Source organism: Pinus tabuliformis, chromosome Q, assembly GCF_031772625.1.
Source record: "Pinus tabuliformis cultivar Carrire ecotype Pingquan chromosome Q, CPIR1, whole genome shotgun sequence".
Lineage (NCBI taxonomy): Eukaryota > Viridiplantae > Streptophyta > Pinopsida > Pinales > Pinaceae > Pinus > Pinus tabuliformis.
Genome location: NC_142296.1, coordinates 1238981622 through 1239000105, shown reverse-complemented (window position 1 = coordinate 1239000105; position 18484 = coordinate 1238981622).

Here is an 18484-nt window from a genome sequence, read left to right as displayed (position 1 = left end):
ATTCCATTGGTTCTTTTACTTCATTGCTTCAAGTTAAGGTGAAGATTGTGTTTTCTACAGGATCCCCTAAATGGTAGATTGGTTAGGCCCCCAAAATTCATTCTAGACATGATCTAACTCCTCACCTCATCCATCACCATCATCCCTACATCCAAACACACTCCTACTCCCTTTGTCCATTCGTTGCAACATCCTCACAACCCCAACTGACAACAGGACATCAGCTACAAGACATTCTGTGGTAGCCTATCCCACAGAATATCAATCATCAGCTACAGTTCTTCACTAGGATGACCCAGGAGCTCCACAACAGTAGCAGTAGCATCAGATCTTCAGTCACAGACACCTACAAAAGCTAATAAACCATCAGCAGATAGCAGAGGAGGAAGAAGAATGACCATCAGCAACACCTCTAATCTTCGACAACTGCAGTGTGGCATCGAGACCACAGGTAAGTATCCTGCTCACTCACTCATATGCATCATTTGATCAAAATTTGTAAAGGGTACAAGGTAGTTGGTTTATAAGTGAAAAGGCGGAAAAAAGGAAATTATTTAATAAGTCAAAAAGAGAATGAAAGAGTCCGAAAATAGTGATGTAAGGTGGGGCCCTAACCCATATTAAAGTTTGAGCAGTAGCACAAGATTTAAGTAAACGTGGTTTCGAGAGGCAGATAAAGTGCTCTGAGGGGGAGCAATGAGCACGAGTTATAACTCAGGCTCAGCCCTTGCAGTTGACCATGACGTCACGATGTTTGACTGAGATCTACAACCTGATATTTCTACTGGGGTTCAAGCTTGATGACCAGCCTATACACTCCCTACCACTGCAGTGGGCCACACCATCGCTCCACTCCATCTCATCTCCTCCATGTCATCCACCACCCTCATTCATTACCATCCACCTCATTCACCATACCCTGTCACCTCATCTGCCATTTCGTAGATACAATGTTGTTATGGAAACCATTTGAGAATGCTTGAAGAATTAAGACTTGGGGTAGAAACACCAGTTCACCAAAGACTCAGCATACCATATTTCTTGATGCAATCACTCATAGACTCTAGCAGCAAAGTAAAGGAAGGGAATTCCCAACAGTTGGCTCACCATGGGTTGATCAGGATCCTCATTAAGGATGCCATCCAAACCCTCAAGATCCCTATAACATGGTCAGTATTCAGAAACTTACCAGCAGAGGATGACATCAAAACCCTCACCTATGATGTTAGTCCTTCTGTTAGTGAGGAGGAGGTAAAACAAGAAAAAGAAGATACAAAGCTAGATGGGGATGAGATGGATGAAGAAGAAACTAATACAAAGGAACATGATGAAAGAGAACATAAGGAGGATGATGCTAAAACAGAGGAGGAAATGAAGGAAGAAACTGATGGAGATGAGAAAGAACAACAGAAGGAAGAAGATAAGAAAAATAGAGAGGAAGAAGGCATTGACATAAAAGGGGGAGAAAAAAAGGAGGAGTCACCTAGGGTGTCTCTAGAGGTTCTTGAGGGGGAGGCAGAAACTTCCATCACTGCTCTCAGCACACCAGTCAAGCTAAAAGGGAAAAGAAGGAGGCAAACCTCTCTATATTTCAAAACAATAAAGAGCACAAGAATCAAATAAGGGAAGCCACAAATATCAACAAAAATCCCTATTGAGATTGAAGATTTTCATACACCAAGGGACAGAGAAGCAGTAATGAGAGATCAACTTGAGAGGGAAAATGCATGGCTGAGAGGATAGCTACAAGAAAAGGAAAACCAACTAGCATATATGGCCAGTGTCTCCTTGGATGCCATCCAATGTAGGATGCCAACTAAATCCTATGCTCTTTACCTTAGAGAACAATGGCTGCAATTTTAGATTAAAACACTAGCACAAAGAGGCACCATGCCATTTCAGGACTGCAGGAAGTTTATTGATCTTTGTGATCAAAGTACACTAGAGGATAGGGCCAAAATCCCTGAGTTTTACTTACACAACATGGCCCTCATATACATGAATATTTGGGATCCTAATGCAGAGCTAGGAGATCTCAATTAATGGCTTTGGCATCATCAATGAACCATGATAAGTCAAGGGCTGCAGAGATGAAAAGAATATTGGCTAGAGAGCGAAATGAACCTTTTTTCATCAGAGTTGAATAAAGAAATCCCATGGCCCTAATCAACACCCATAATCTAATTGCAAATGATCCTTAACTGGCACCTAGATATCTTGTTGCCCAAGAGCAAGCATTTCCATATTTTGAGGATATGTTTAGGCTGTTGAGAGATGATAATATATAGGCCTTCTAAAGGAGATGGAACACACTACCACATAGCTTGAAGATTAGAGAATATCACTCCCCTCAAAGGTTGAGAGAGGCACTCAACAGGACACCTATGTATAAGAAATCAATGCAAAGGTTGAAGGTCAATTGGATAGGCCTAAAACTCAGTCCACCACTACTCCTAGGGATGCTAGAAGGGAGAAAAGAAGAAGAGGAAAAGAGGTAGTGGGAAGAAGTATAAAGGAAAGTAGGCTTCTATGAACAAGAAGAAGAGACCAGAGTAGAAGCATGGGATGTCAAAGAGGCTACTATATCCATGAAGGACATGGACATTGAATAAGTTGCTCAGAGGATGAGCAACACTTTCAGTAGGGGCTGATGATGAGCCTCATCATTAAGTAAGTATATGGGCCTTAATTGGCCTTAATTCACCTCCTAGCTTAGTCAAACCAACTATTCTCACAACTTATTGCATACTTTTGATTATATTTTGTTTATGAGATGAGTTAGAGTTGGATATTTTGCTTTGTGGTCTAATGTGCGTGTAATGCAGGAATAAAGGATAAAAGCAAGGAACTGTGGCAAAGACCTTGGTAAAAACTCGAATGTGACAAGGGAGAGGAATTTTAGCAGATAAATCCTCCTCATTTACTACCCCTCCATTCACATATTCCTCCATCATCTTGGAGTGCAAATAGCCAAATCATGAGGACTAGAAGGCAGCCGAGCAAGTGAAAGTGACAAAAACCAGTTTATCTTGAGTTGGGAGCCGATCCTCCCAAATTTTAAGGAGGTTGTTGGAGACTTTAGATGTACAAGTAGAGAGGCTTAGGACCTTAGTAGGATTCGAATTTTTATTTGTAAAACTCTACTTTATTTTTGAGCTGCAAGACTTGTGACAGTTTGTTATGTAATCCATGGTTTTCATAATAAGAATGAGTTTTGTTTTGAGTGAGCACTGAGTTAACTCAAAGGGCTAAAGCCCTTAGGTTAGGGCCCAACCCGAGTAACCAAAGCTCCTCTTTATTTTACATGTATGCTAGCATAGATTCCTAGTTTTCTATTCATTTGCTTAAGTAGATGCATTTCCATTCCAGCAGTATAGCGTAGATCAACCGCTCGCCAACTAGCTTGGCCAATCTTCACCGTTGATCAGCCCCTCCTGATCCAATGAATATTGCGCAATCTCACGTGGATTCTTGCACGACCATTATCCACCCAAGAGTACGCAAGAAAAGTGGTTTTCCCATACTATGTGTCACCCAGTTAGGCTAATCGTGTGAAATTTTAGAATCCCGCTTACAGTTTTGAGGGTGCGTGAGAAACTGCTTACCACCTACAAAACCCACTCCATCATTCTGCACGTTTTTATATCCGCCATTCATCTTCCAATTAATCATGTTTTTCCGTCTATTAACTTAAGTCTCTGTGATACGATCTCTGTCGTTCATCTTGTTTGGTAACCCTGTTCGTTCATCTATTCACTAAACTGCCCGCGATAAGATCTCCGTCGTTCATCCTATTCGTTAACCCTATTCACCCATCTATTAACTCATTTCCCCACAATAAGATCTTCGCCTCTCATCTTCCATTCATCCTATTAATTGATCGATCTATCCATTTATTCACTAAATCTCCTGCGATAAAATCTTCGCCGCTCATCTTTCATTCATTGATCGATCCAACAGTTCCTATGCACTACTACTCCATTATGTCCCCCTTTCACTGATTTCGATCTCTGATTTATTTTTCGCTTGAAAAATGATTTAGTTTAGTTTCCTTGCTTACACCTTCATCTGGTTTTGATGCTCTTTACTTTTGCAACTTAGATAGCAGCATTAGGTTAGTGATTGATTTAGCAATTTTGCTTAGCATAGCTATTTAATTGGTTAATTAGGTTATGTTGTGAATTAGCATTACATGTTGTTTTCTTCATTACTACAGTAGAGTAGCTCTCTCTTAGAATATATTTTCTATTCTTCCATCAAATAATCAAGCTTCTTGTGACCCTATAGAAGTTTGGCTTGGAAACCCTAGGGTCTCTTGCCAGATGAACAGTGACAACAGGTAGGACCTTCACTTTTACTTGTGTATATAGCACTGTCACCTCCAAGTTTGTATGAACCCTAGGTTGATAAGTAAAGCTGGTAGCCTTGGGAGTTGCAGCATTCTTGTTGCAATACCTAGGCTCATCATACCACAAAGAAATATTTTGATGGATTTCCATACAATTGTTTCTCATCCAATAATATGAGCACCCTGTCAACATGTTGAACATGGTATTTCCAAGACTTGTTATAGATTAGTATATCATCAAAAAATACTAACACAAATTTTATAAGGAAGGGTTTGAAAGTGGAATACACCAAACCTTGAAATCTCGAAGGTGCATTATTAAGGCCAAAAGGCATGACCAAAAATTGATAATGACATTCATGAGTTATGAATGTTGTTTTCAAAATGTATTTTATTTTCATTCTAATTTGATGATATATCGAATGAAAACCTAGCTTGGTGAAGTAAAATGATCCTTGTATTTCATTTGACAATTCATTAATGACAAGAATGGGAAATTTATCTTTAATAGTGAGCTTGTTGATCTCCCTATAATCTAGACACATATGTCATGATCCATCCTTCTTGTGCACCAATACTACTAGAGAAGAGAAAGAACTCTGTTTAGATTGAATTATACTTGCCTCTCGCATTTTTTCAACCATACATTCAATTTCACTCTTCTCTGCATAAGGATATCTGTAAGGTCTGATGTTTGGAGGAACACTTACTAGAATCAAGTGAATAGTGTGATAATGATTGCGAATAGGTGGGAGACCTTTGGGAGTCTCAAATACCTTGGAATGATTGTCTAGGAATTTTAGATATATGGAGAAATAGATGATGTAGATGTTTGAACATCTAGTGAGCACGATTGTGCAATTACACCTCATTATTACTTCTTCAAAAGATTTGTCATGACATTAGATTTTATTATCTTCCCAGGTTTCCCTACGACACCCCTTAATTTAATTTCCTTCCTTTTCAAGGAAAATTTCAAGAAAATTTCTCGAAAATTAAAAACTATCGTCACTAAATATTGTAGCCATTGGACTCCTAATGCAACATCGCCACCACCCATTGGAATGGAAAGCATTGGAATATTCAATACATATTCTACCATGTTTAGATCGATATTATGACAATTTCCTGAGCAATTTATAGTTTCTCCATTTGTAACCATGACTTGACACTCTGGTATTGAATATAGAAAGAAATTCAAATCCTTGGCTACCTTACAATGAACAAAATGATGGGTACTTCCCTGTAGAAATTTCTCTAAAAATCAGCTAGCTCACTGATATCATGTAGAAATTTCACCTGCATATCAAATTGATATATGCAATATACTAAAGCATAATACTAGATCTACATCTACCATAAAATTTGCGGAAGCTAATCAACCATGAGCAACATCAAACATGAACACATATAACTAATAAGAAGGAATCAATCACACATAACACAAAAAAAAATTATCTGGGAAAAGCACCAGCCTAAAACCAAATCTCTATATTATCAATCAAGTGGAAACCCTCAACAACATGCAAAAACAATCAGCTCAAAAGCTATCCTGCTCTCTCTGTACTCTGATGATAAAGCTCATGGACTACCTAGCCCTGTATATAAAGGCTACACCTCAGGTCCAAGGTCCTCTTTCCTTGTGCAGTTTTGATTGGGGTCCAATTATAAAACACATGTAAATTGTCTTGATCATACCTATTGTCACCTCAGGTCCAACTACGCAGTCATAGAAGGAAGAAGCTTCCTTCCCCATGCAAGGAATACTTACTAGAAATATCCTAGCATCTAATAGTACACTGTCCCACATCTGATCTCAACTAGGTCTCTGACAGAACTGACATGCATCAGTTATCCATGAGTGAATACACAGTTATCTGAAAATAATAGTTGTCACATGCATGCAAGCATCAACAAACTATATCTCATTAATTTAACAACTTGTTAAATTAATCTAACTAAACTTGACTAAGTTAAACTAAGTCAACTGATCCTATCAATATAGAACTCATCCTTAATTCCTCAATCAGTGGAGTAAATCAAGGACACATTCCCCAATTAGTGGAGAAATAATTGCATGTTCTCACAAAGACTTCAAGTTTTCTTTTCCTTAACTAATTAACTCATGGAGAATTAATTAATTAATATTCCAAACTGCTGGTAAGACCAAATTCGAATTTACTTCCTATAGTTAGACCAGGGGCTACTAAAAATAGGAAGGGACCATGAAATGCTATTTTTAGAAGGTGTTATTTTTTAGCAATTTCACCTCTCACCCAAAGTGGCCAAAATTCTAATTGGCCAAACTGCTATTTTTAGAAGTGATATTTTTAGCAATTCTATTTTTAGCACTTCCTAAATTTAGCATTTCTTGTTTCACACTTTTCAACACTCCCTCTCAATAAGAAAGGCTTCCTCTCGAACCCGATCATGTAACTCTGGAATGTTCTACATGCAACACATCTACCAAGTGCGGTTGCTCCAGCAACATTCAGAACAAAAAAACTCCCAACTGACCTCTCTGTTGGGCTAGAAACATACTCTGATGCTGAAGCTCTACATGTTGTTGACAAGTGCTCCCTCTCTGACCTCTGCGCTACTTCAACATCTCCATGCATCTCACACCGTTTCACCCTTCTCTGTGCTACCCTGCATTGTGCAACACACTTGTGCCTCTCGCATTGCTGCAGCCTACATGCTCTGCGTTGTCCTAGGATTCCCTGCACTGTAGCTCTCTCTGCCACTCCATCCGCATCTGTCTCTACCATAATAGTCAGTTCCTCCTACTCCACCTCGGGGCTCCCGTAGCAAGGTCTCATCCAAGAGGTTGGGTACCTCAAGGATCCTACCCCTCCTCCTTGGGACGATCACTCTATATCACCCCACGTCCTACCTGGAGGTATGGATGCATGTGATCTGTCTACCCACCTGGCTCGAAGTTTCCCCCTACTGGAGGTCTCTGCATGAGTAGATGTCTCTACTCGATCTCCACTTAGCTTCCCCTATTGTGGCTGCTTCACAACCTCCTGAAGCTGCTGCACCAATCGTGGCTCCTCCTCAATCGTCTAAGACTTCTTTTGGCATTGCATGTTGAGAGGTAATATACCCTCCCTCTCAACCACCAAGTCCTCATCAGTTTCCTTGCTGCTCAAGACTTTGCATGCATCTTGAACCTCAAAAGCATACAGATTCTTGACCCATGAACCGATCTACTTCACCTATCTAGTGATGATGTGTAGGAAAACCTTTCCCTTACTGAATACTACATCATAGCCTCTGTCTTCCAGCATCGCGATCGACACCAAGTTTCTTTTCAGTCTTGGTACATACTTAACATCGGTTAAGGTAAGGTGAGCTCGATGCTCCCTATGAAAAATAACCATGTCTACACCTGAGACACTATACTTCTCATCATTACCCATCGCTATGAGTATTTGGAGATCTTTCTCCTCCAAAGTACTGAACAAACTCTTATCACCGGTCATGTGGAAATAAGCTCCACCATCAAGAAACCAACCACTTCCCACCATGGATGAAACCATGCATGTGAAGAGTGTGAAATCCAACTCAAACTGTGAAGCAAGTGCCTCACCTTCAGATCCTTCCCCGGGTACCTTCTTGGATTTCCTCTATGGACAATTTGCAGCATAATGGCCCACCTCATGACAACGAAAGCATCACACTTTTGATTTGTCAACCTTCTGCCCACCATTAGAAGAACTGGATTCGGAAAGAGAAACCTTCTCCTTCCCCTTCTTTGCCTTACTCTCTAAGGCACAATTCTCCTCATCATCCATGGATGAAGAACTGTCTCTGGTGCTCCGTCTGATCTCCTCTTGCATCAAATCCGACCATAGTCATTCCTAATCTGGTAGTTTCTCCCTTCCATTAACCGAGTCCTGATAGCTATGCCAGCTCTTAGGAAGGCCAAGGAGTGCTAGACTCACCATATCATCATCAGCTATCACAATCCCTACACTTGCAATCTCACCCATGCATGTGATGAGCTTGGTCAGATACATAGAGATCATCTCATCCTTTTCACACTTGATCTTTCGAAGTTTGTCCTTCAGTGCCAACTTCCTCTGATCACTGCTATTCTTATATAAATCTTTCAATGCTTTCCACATTTCAAATGAAGTCTCATTCCCATGGAGGCTCGAGACAATGTGATCTCGCACTCCCTCCAAGAGAATTCTCCTAGCTCTAGCCACACACTTCTTCCATTTCGCCAGTTGAGTAGCATCAGTAGGCTTAGGGACTTCTTGAACAATGAAGTCCTTAAGGTCGTTATCTTCCAATACTACCTCCATGTGATCCTTCCAAGCTATATAGTTTGATCTGCCATCAAGGGCATACTCAAGCCTCAAACCATAGAACACCATTGGTGAAATAGATGTGATAAGAACTTGAGATCTATATCCCGAATAATAAACTTCAAATTCCTTCTTGTATACTGTTCTTCATTGATCACCTGTGCTCTGATACCATGTAGAAATTTCTCTACAAATCGGCTAGCTCACTGATATCATGTAGAAATTTCACCTGCAGATCAAACTGATATATGCAATGTACTAAAGCATAATACTAGATCTACATCTGCCATAAACTTTGTGGAAGCTAATCAACCATGAGCAACATCAAGCATGAACACATATAATGGATAAGAAGGAATTAATCACACATAACATAGAAGAATTTATCCAAGAAAATCACCAACCTAAAACCCCATCTCTGTATTATCAATCAAGTGGAAATCCTCAACAACATACAAAAGGAATTAGCTCAAAAGCTATCCCGCTCTCTCTGTACTCTAATGATAAAGCTCATGGACTACCTGGCCCTATATATAAACGCTGCACCTCAGGTCCAAGCTCCTATTTCCTTGAACAGTTTTGATTGGGGTCCAATTACAAAACACATGTAAATTGGCTTGATCATACCTATTGTCACCTTAGGTCCAACTACGCAGTCATAGAAGGAAGAAGCTTCTTTCCCCATGCAAGGAATACTTACTAGAAATATCCTAGCATCTGATAGTACACTGTCCCACATCTGATCTCAATTGGGTCTCTGACAGAACTAACATGCATCAATTATCCATGAGTGAATACACAGTTTTCTAAAAATAATAGTTGTCACATGCATGCAAGCATCAACAAACTATATCTCATTAATTTAACAACTTGTTAAATTAATCTAACTGAACTTGACTAATTTAAACTAAGTCAACTGATCCTCTCAATATATAACTCATCCTTAATTCCTCAATCAGTGAAGTAAATCAAGGACACATTCCCCAATTAGTGGAGAAATAATTGCATGTTCTCACAAAGACTTCAAGTTTGCTTTCCCTTAACTAATTATCTCATGGAGAATTAATTAATTAATATTCCAAACTGCTGGTAAGACCAAATTCGATTTTACTTCCTATAGTTAGACCAAGGACTGCTAAAAATAGGAAGGGACCATGAAATGCTATTTTTAGAAGGTGCTATTTTTAGCAGTTTCACCTCTCACCCAAAGTGGCCAGAATGCTCATTGGCCAAATTGCTATTTTTAGAAGTGCTATTTTTAGCAGTTCTATTTTTAGCACTTCCTAAATTTAGCATTTCTTGTTGCACACTTTTCAACATTCCCGAATTAATTAGTACTATCACCTTTATCTTCTTGATATATCCTTCTATCTTGAGAATTTGAGGAGTGTTAATTCCTACCAACGCATTACAAGTTATGGTTGGCTTCATTTCTTATTTTTCAATCCCTGAAATTGGTTCATGTTATATATCTTCTCCTTTTCATGTTTCTTATTCATTTTCTTCCTTCTCTTCACAATCTATGTAAAATAATTTATTCTCAACACACTTATGACCTTTATTGTATTTTCGATCATGATTGTAATAAAGAATTTTTTTATCTTTTTTCCTCTAGTTGTTGTGTTGTCAACCTCATAGGTTGTGGGAGGCTAGGAGCAACAACACTTGCATCTTTATAGTTGTGAGTGGTAGACCTCCTTGTTGCCTTAATTTTTATTTCAACTTTTCATGCCACCTTGAATGCATTCTCCAATGAATTAGGTTCCAAAAGATGAACCTGATGTTGGATGTTATCCTTTAAAGTACCTATGAATACATCAATCATATTTTCCTAAGGAATATCAGTTACCTTTATATTCAATCTTTGGAAGTCCTCAATGTGCTCTTCCATTGAACCCTTTTTTTTGAGATTTATCAATGGGATAAAAAAGGTATTGTTCTTGGTATCCTCAAAATGTGCTATCATTTCCTCTGTGAAAAATTTCCAAGTGACAAGTGAGTTATGAGAACAAATTTATCAATACCGAACAAATTAATTAGCTTCTAAATATAATGATGCAATGCATACTGTGCGTGTTTCATTTCGTGTAGATCAAAGAATTGCTCCATATGTAGTATTTATGTTACTGGATCCTTTCCATCAAACTTCCTCATATCAATATTTTGAATGTGGTTGGTATTTAACCCAAAGTTGGAGTCTCTAAAATCATGATTCACATTCCTTTTTTTTCATCATGAGTTTCATCGTCTACCTTATCATTATTAGGAAGCCTTTCTTGTATCATCTTTCTCAAACCTTACTTCAAACCTTCCAGGTCATCTTCTAAACCTTCCATGTTCCCTTTTAAACCATTCATGTCCTATTTTAAACCACCAATGTCCCATTTTAACGATCCATGTCATATTTGGTTTCCCTTTTTGAGAGTGAAATGTGTTGCACTTGGTACCATAATTTTGATATATGATGTTGGATTTCTTCCTCTTCATGCGTCATAGTAGAGATTTCTGAAGGCTTAATGAGTATAGAGGTCTTTTGTTTAGGAGGAATTTTGGAACCAAGTAATGATATCTATGCTTCATTATGTCATTAGAATTACTTTTGACTGATCTTTCAAACAAAATTGATGAAAATTTAAAAAAACATACCTTTTAAAATCTTGATTTTGAGCTTATTTACCTCGTTGACCTTAAAATTGTTGTATATTGGTTATTTAAGCCTCCCAAGATATGATATTATGTCATGATGTAGACATCTATGTATTCTTTCCAACCCAACTAGTTAGATTGAGATTGTATTCTTCAAGGTAAAGTTATTCCAAATCTCCCATGATGACTTGATTATGGATTGGTTTAGTAGATCTAACTTGTACATAGTGCCATGTTTCACTCTTTTAACCTTCAACCATGGAAATCATACTTAGGAAACTAAATTTTGTTTAATTTCAACAATTTTTATTAATTCAATTCCGATGATGGAAGAGAAAGTGATGGTGATTTTCCTTGCAACACCTACCTGAGACTGAATTCTGGAGCAAGTGTAAACCCTAACTTACTCAGACCATATATCTGAAAATATAATGAATCAAGGACTAAAATTGTATCCAGATGTTCATCAATATTTTTCCTTCACGTCGTATCAATTTCACAGTCTGAATCTTCACAAAAAAAGTAATTATAGTGAAAACTCCATGATGGCCCGTTTGAAGTAGAAAACCCCTAGGATCAAGAGATTTGATACCAAATGTTATGTAACCAGATCAGAAATAGCACAAAAACACAAGAAACTATAGATCAATGAATATATAATGAGTCACTTTGAGGGGTCAAACACCCTCTACATCACATAAATGGACAATTCTTGGATCATTCAAATGACAAGACCTCCTTGGTATATATAGGAGTCTATGGGGTCAAAATATAATTAGGGCCTACATAACAATAATAATATTAGGGCACAACAATAAAAATAGTGGGACTCTATGGGACACAATAATAATAATATGGGGGCTACACTACTATTATGGGGATATAATAGTATCTTATTAGCTTGAAATGCAGAATATTCCAAGACAAAGAGGACCTTTAATCATTCCAAAAACCCATGGTATTGGAAATATGAGATTAAAAAAATGAAATAACAAGAAAAATGAAGCAAGAGTAAATTTTAATTTTACCATTGGTCATTTATAAGCCCATGGTTTGAGTAAACCATTGGTCCATGGTATTTCCTATCATATAGGAAAAAATAATTTATAGATAATTTTTTTACAATGTTAAAATTTTCAAAATAAAATAAAAATCTAGAAAAGAAGAATAAAAGAAATTATATATATAAGGGTTTCAAAGAAATCAGTAAAAATAGACTGAAAAACACCACTAGTTACGAGGACAATGAATATAAGTGAATTAAGTATGAATCTAACCAAGATGAAAGAATGACATAATGTAGTCCAAAAAGAATTAAAGGAGAATCATGCATAGTTGGAAGCAATGCTCAATCATAATGGTGATGTTGTTCAACAATATTAAGAAGATGTAAGGAGATTGGTCAACAAAAAACAAATATAATTAAAATATATATTTATTATGTCACAATATCTCATAAAATCATGCGATGTCGCAAAACACAACCAATCCGAAACAAAATGCTTCAGAAACTTCCAATCACTTAACTTGTCTCACATACCAAACTCTCAAATGAATGTAACTCAGAGTTTTCCTAACACTCCAAATCAACAATTAAATATAACTACTTATGGAACGATGATCCAAACCAAATTCCCACCATATGTCCAACCATTGTTCATATATCCTCCCCAAGTAAAACTTGAATTGTCAAAATTCGACGAAAACGAAAAACGAGTGGTCCGGTTGAAAAAATAAAAAAGAATAGTGTTGGGTCTCCAAAATGCCATATTTTTCACATTCATTTCCTTCATTTTTAATCATATTCCACTATCTTATAGCCTTAAATTAAAACCATTTTTATGATTATATATGGGTTTAGACTTATTATTTTACAAATAATTTATTTTAGTATTTTGGGTGATTTATGATTAAATATCAGAAAAATAACATGTGTTCACTTATATCTAAAAGTTGGATGAGTTTTTCAATGTTTGTAGGCATATTTGAAGACTTCAACAAATTCATATTTGACCACTTAGTGTCAAATTCGAATTTCTTATTCAACTTTTGAAGATTTTAGAAACATTTGAAGATAATTATTCTAGTACATTCAGTGGAAAAGAATCATGGAAGTTTTCATACGATTTTCTATCCAAGATTTTGGAGATTTGTGAGAGGATTTGTAGAGGTAATTATTTCCTAATATTAACACATATCTATAACCACATAAGATATGTTTGGATCTATGAGAGATTTGTGGATCTATATTTATTAATTAGTTATCTTAGTTTTTGCATAAATAGGAGTTTCTTCTCCATTTAAAAGGAGGAACTCTTGGAGCATATATCAAAACTATGATGGAATAAAACACATTTCATAAGTTCTTGTGCAAGTTAGTAGTTTTATATTATTATTTTGTTATAAGATGCAATTTTATAATTCATATAGGTTTATAATCTATGTAGCTTAGATTAGTTTTCTTCTGTTTTAATTTACTTTATTTTGCAAATCAGTAGTAGAACTTTTCTTAGTGTTGCAAGTTGTGAGCCTTCAAGACTTGATCCAAGATGGTGATCTAGATTAATATCATTTTTTCAGCAATCAACTTCTGATGCAGTTATTGGGAAAATCAAGACAGGTTGAGAAACTAAAACATGGGTTTTGTTCAGCATAATCTCATTTAGGTGACTCGCGAGAAATTTTTCAAAACATTGAACAATTTTGGAGATATTTTTGAATATTTCAAATGGAATTTTTCATTTTTTTCTTACATCCAATAGCTTTAACAATAGAAGGTACAATTTGAATTATTCATCCAATAAAATAAGTAATCAATAATTCTTAACCTAAATCAATATATTTGTTGAAGTCATAACAATTTTCTAACAATTCTCTAATCTTTTTAGTTAAGAAATAATTTACATTACGATGATCACTTGAATTTTTTTTTTTACTTTTCAATTCCTTTACATCCCTATCATTTTAATTTCTTGCAAGTGTGAACTGTGCAACAAATGTTTTATCACCTAAAAAATGATCACCTAGCCATTTCTAGCTAGGTGGATCAAAATACACCATGTAGGATTAATTTTACGATAGTAAAATCACTTTCACCATAGGAACTAATTTAGTAAACCATTTTTATTAAATTATTTCTGATTAAAATATAAAAGAAAACCCATGAGAATAATTGAATAAATCATTATTTATTTAATTTTCTCTAGAAATAGTTATTAAATCACTTGTTGGCTTGAGGGGGCCTGACCCAGGTTCAACGTTAATTAGCAAAACAAATCCCTACACCACTGTCCCTTTCAGCATCAGCTCGTGGAGCATGGACCGAAGTCTCACCCGAAGCAGTATGGGGGGGATGTTGGAACCAACTTTCCACACCCTGAGATGGTTGTGATGTCGTTTGATTCCTTCTATTCCTGCCTTTGCACAGGTCGCTTCGCTCTAGGGCTTGCAAGATGATCCCTCTATTCTGTCCTCCCGTACCACTGCGAGAGGGTACGATCGACCTTCGCGCACCCCCTAACCTACTGCTTAGGTACTTTTGCATTGCTATGGCAGCGTGCCATGTAGTTTCCCAATTAGTCTAAGTGATTTGCTTATCTCATTAAATACTTAGAGTTAACACCGTGTAAGAAGATATTTGTAATTGCATTCAATTATTCAATGTAATCGCATTCATTCGTGCATAATATAAGCATAATAAAGGCAATTCATACATAAAATAGTCAAACGTATCAACAGAACAAAGACACATAAATTGCAGAATATATCCCTTCATTAGTATCTTTCAAGTGTTACAACCTTTATCAACCCTGCGCACATAGCTGCAGGGGTCTGTGCACTCAGCTGCGAACTTCTACCCTAGGCCTCTGTGCACTTAGCTGTAGAGCCTCTACCTACGCTATGACTCAAGACTTAGACTTCTTCTTCAGAGCTATCACTTTATTACATGATCTTCCATTCTATTGATGCCTAAACTACTTACAGCTCTTTTTATACAATCTCATGGTCCATGGACCATGGGTAGATATCTTATGGTTGACTTTACTTTACAAAAATAAAGGCGGACTACCCTTTTTGACACATACATCTTCGCACTCCGTGACCACAAAATGTGGAGTCTTTAGAATTATATTACAAGAATTTACTTAAACATGGGCTTTTAGCCCCAAAATTTCCCTTGGGGGATCCTGCTCCCAAAAAGCCCCGAACACAAACATCATGACTCGCCCTCGAGTCACTCAGTAGGTGTGAAGATATTTGCGCGAAGCTCGTCCAGCTTGACCTGGATCACCGCAACGTCGGCCGTGCACTGAGCTGCTGTCTGCTTCGCATCGTCAAATATCTTCTTGGTTACTGCTCCTGCACTGTCAGCTTGAAGCTTTTGTCGTCACTTGCAGTGTCACAAGATTGCCTTCAATATTTTGTGTGACTGCGTAAGCTTCTTCCAGCTAGGTCTTTAGTTGCACCTTCATCATTGCTTCCTTATGCAGTGTTGGGTCGACCTATTCCTTCATTTTCTTGGCTTCCTACAGCTTGGCTAACCTTTGTGTTAGCACAACGGTTCGTGCTATGCCCTTAACTTTGTCATAGTGCTGTTGGAGTTCGCACACTTCCATCTCTAGCCTCTAGATGTTTGGGTCCTCTTGTAAGCCGGTCAGGACCTCAAATTATTGCTCATACAACTGTGTGCAGCCTGCGACTACACTCTCCACCGCCACGACTACTTCTATGATAGCGATCACCCACTATTCCTTTACCTCTATAGGTGTTGAAGTTTGGGCCCTCAATTGGAGCTCTGTATTCTGTAGGTTTAGTTCCAATTGAACTTGTACCATCTCTGTCTGAGTGTCACCCAACACTGTGGCCAATTTGTGAATGCAAAACTTGATTGGATCCTCCTATGAAATGGCCAAATCTGGGACCAATCTACATGCCTCCTCCATGACCTGCATGATCTTCTTGCTCTGGTTAGTCGCCTCAGCCTCAGCGGCAATGGTAGCATTTCTTTGTAGGGCCATCTATTCATTTTTTATCCCTTGTTCGTTGATCACTTGGAGGGCGTGGTGCTCACAGGCCCGCAACTCTATAATTACTCCATCCTACAAGAGGTGGAGTGCCTCACGCGGAAGCGCTACCAAGTTCATTCCAACTCCCTTCAAGGCACTGGCAGTGGACTTGTTAGCCTCATTTTTTGTGGTCAGTGATCCATCTAGTAGTATTAGCACACTGGAAGCCTTCATACACAGGATATCGACAGCCTTTGACATGCCGATAGCCAAGCTGGTAGACACTGTACCAGCTTGCGACACGCGGGTCTGCAACTCCTGCAACCTGGTCTAGATGGCCCCTAGTATGATCTGTTGCTGCTTCTCAAATTGCTGCAGGGCCTCCACAGTGACATCTCTGACTGTGACATTGATGTTATATAAATCACCCTCTGTCAATGTGATAGGGTCGAGTGAGGTCTTGGTCACTTTGGATTTCTTTCTGGACCCTCCCTTCTCCAGCTCTCTTGGGTGCTTAATGCGGGCAAACGTTGCTTGAAGGTCTGCGTCGTGCTGCTCTATGTCCTCCTCTTCAGTCTTAGGTGAAGGCAACCATGTGCCTTTGTCAGAGCCCCGCTCTATGCCACCTGTATGTTTTCTTACCTCCTTTCCTGCCTATTCTGCCTGGGCCTTCTCAGCGGCCTCCTTTTTCCTCTTTTCGACCAGCTGTGCCATCTTTAGCTTGGCCTCTTCCTTCTTCTTCTATGCAATATATTTGCTTCCATCCATCACTAAGTCCATGGTAGTGCACCACTCCGCCGGCCATTTATCAATCACTGCATCGATGGCAACATCTATGGCCAGATACAGCAAGTCGTACCACTTCTACACAGGGTCCTTTTGCACCCTGATTGATATTCGATGGAAATCAACTTTAAACTCGACATATCTTTGCAGGTTAGCATATATTGTGAGTGAAAATTGTGGTTTGCAATTGATGGCCATTTTGATATTCATTTCCATCAAGATCCAAAAGATCTTGCTATCCCTAACTCGCTCCACGTCCTTGGTCACCCACAGTGAATCATACTTTGTTGATTCAGGAAGGTCTGGTGTGATTGAAGGGAACTGGCTCTCCTCTGGTAGCTCCCACGCTACCAGTACAATTGACAGCAAGAGCCACTCATAGTGGAATGTCTTTCTTTTCTCTTGCACTTCGTGGCAGTTCACTAGGAACTCTCCGCAAAGGTAGTCCGACCAGTTAAACTGGACTCCTTCCACGCACTGCTATGCAAGTGTGATGACAAGTGTTGGAACCTCATCGATGCAACACTTCCGCATTACCTTGCCTGTAAGGATCTGTGTTGCCATCTTCACAATGGGGTCACAGATGCTGGAGATAGCGTACCAGCATAGCTTCTTCACCAGCTTGAATGTCGCCTTCATTAACTCTGTGAGCACCTGCTCGCCACCCTTGCCACCAAAGATCATAGCTGGATTTTTGCCTTTATATAGAAGTCATGTTATTTGGTGGATTAACATATTTGTGATGGGTATCAGCTCCCCTAGCCACAAACACCCATAATTCACCAAGCACAACAACTGCTTGATGACCAAAACTGTCACTGGGGTGTGGTTATAGTGCAGCACCAAGAGAAGGTTAAGCAACCCCGCCTTCTCTACCCCCTTGATCCACCTTTGCAGCTCCAATGCGGTCATTCCCATATTTGTGTCTATGATGTGGCGCATCAGCTACTCAGTCGCCAGGTGCGGGAACTTCTCATGGTCTGCCAAGTCCCAGTCTTCAAGCTTCAGTATGGGCACTTGAGCCAAGCATGCACCATCAAAAGTAATTTCATCTGGTAGCAGAGGGGTTTGTAGCGGAGTCTTACTCTTATCAATGTCCTTTGGGACCTTTGACTTAGGCTTGCGCAGAGGGACATACTCCAAAAACCGTGTAATGGGGTTCGAACCTTAGGTTTCAACCTCCTCTACTTCGACTCCCACATCCTCATCGTCCATCAGGATGTCTTCGATATCCTCCTCCTCTGATTCTAGGTTTATATCATTTCCTTTCTCCTATGTAGTGGGATTTTGTGGGTTTTGCCTTGGCGAGGTGCGCACCGGTATGGCAAGCTGTTTTCCCTTCTTGTCCTTCATGGTTTCCTTGGTCGGGGTTGTCTTCGGTC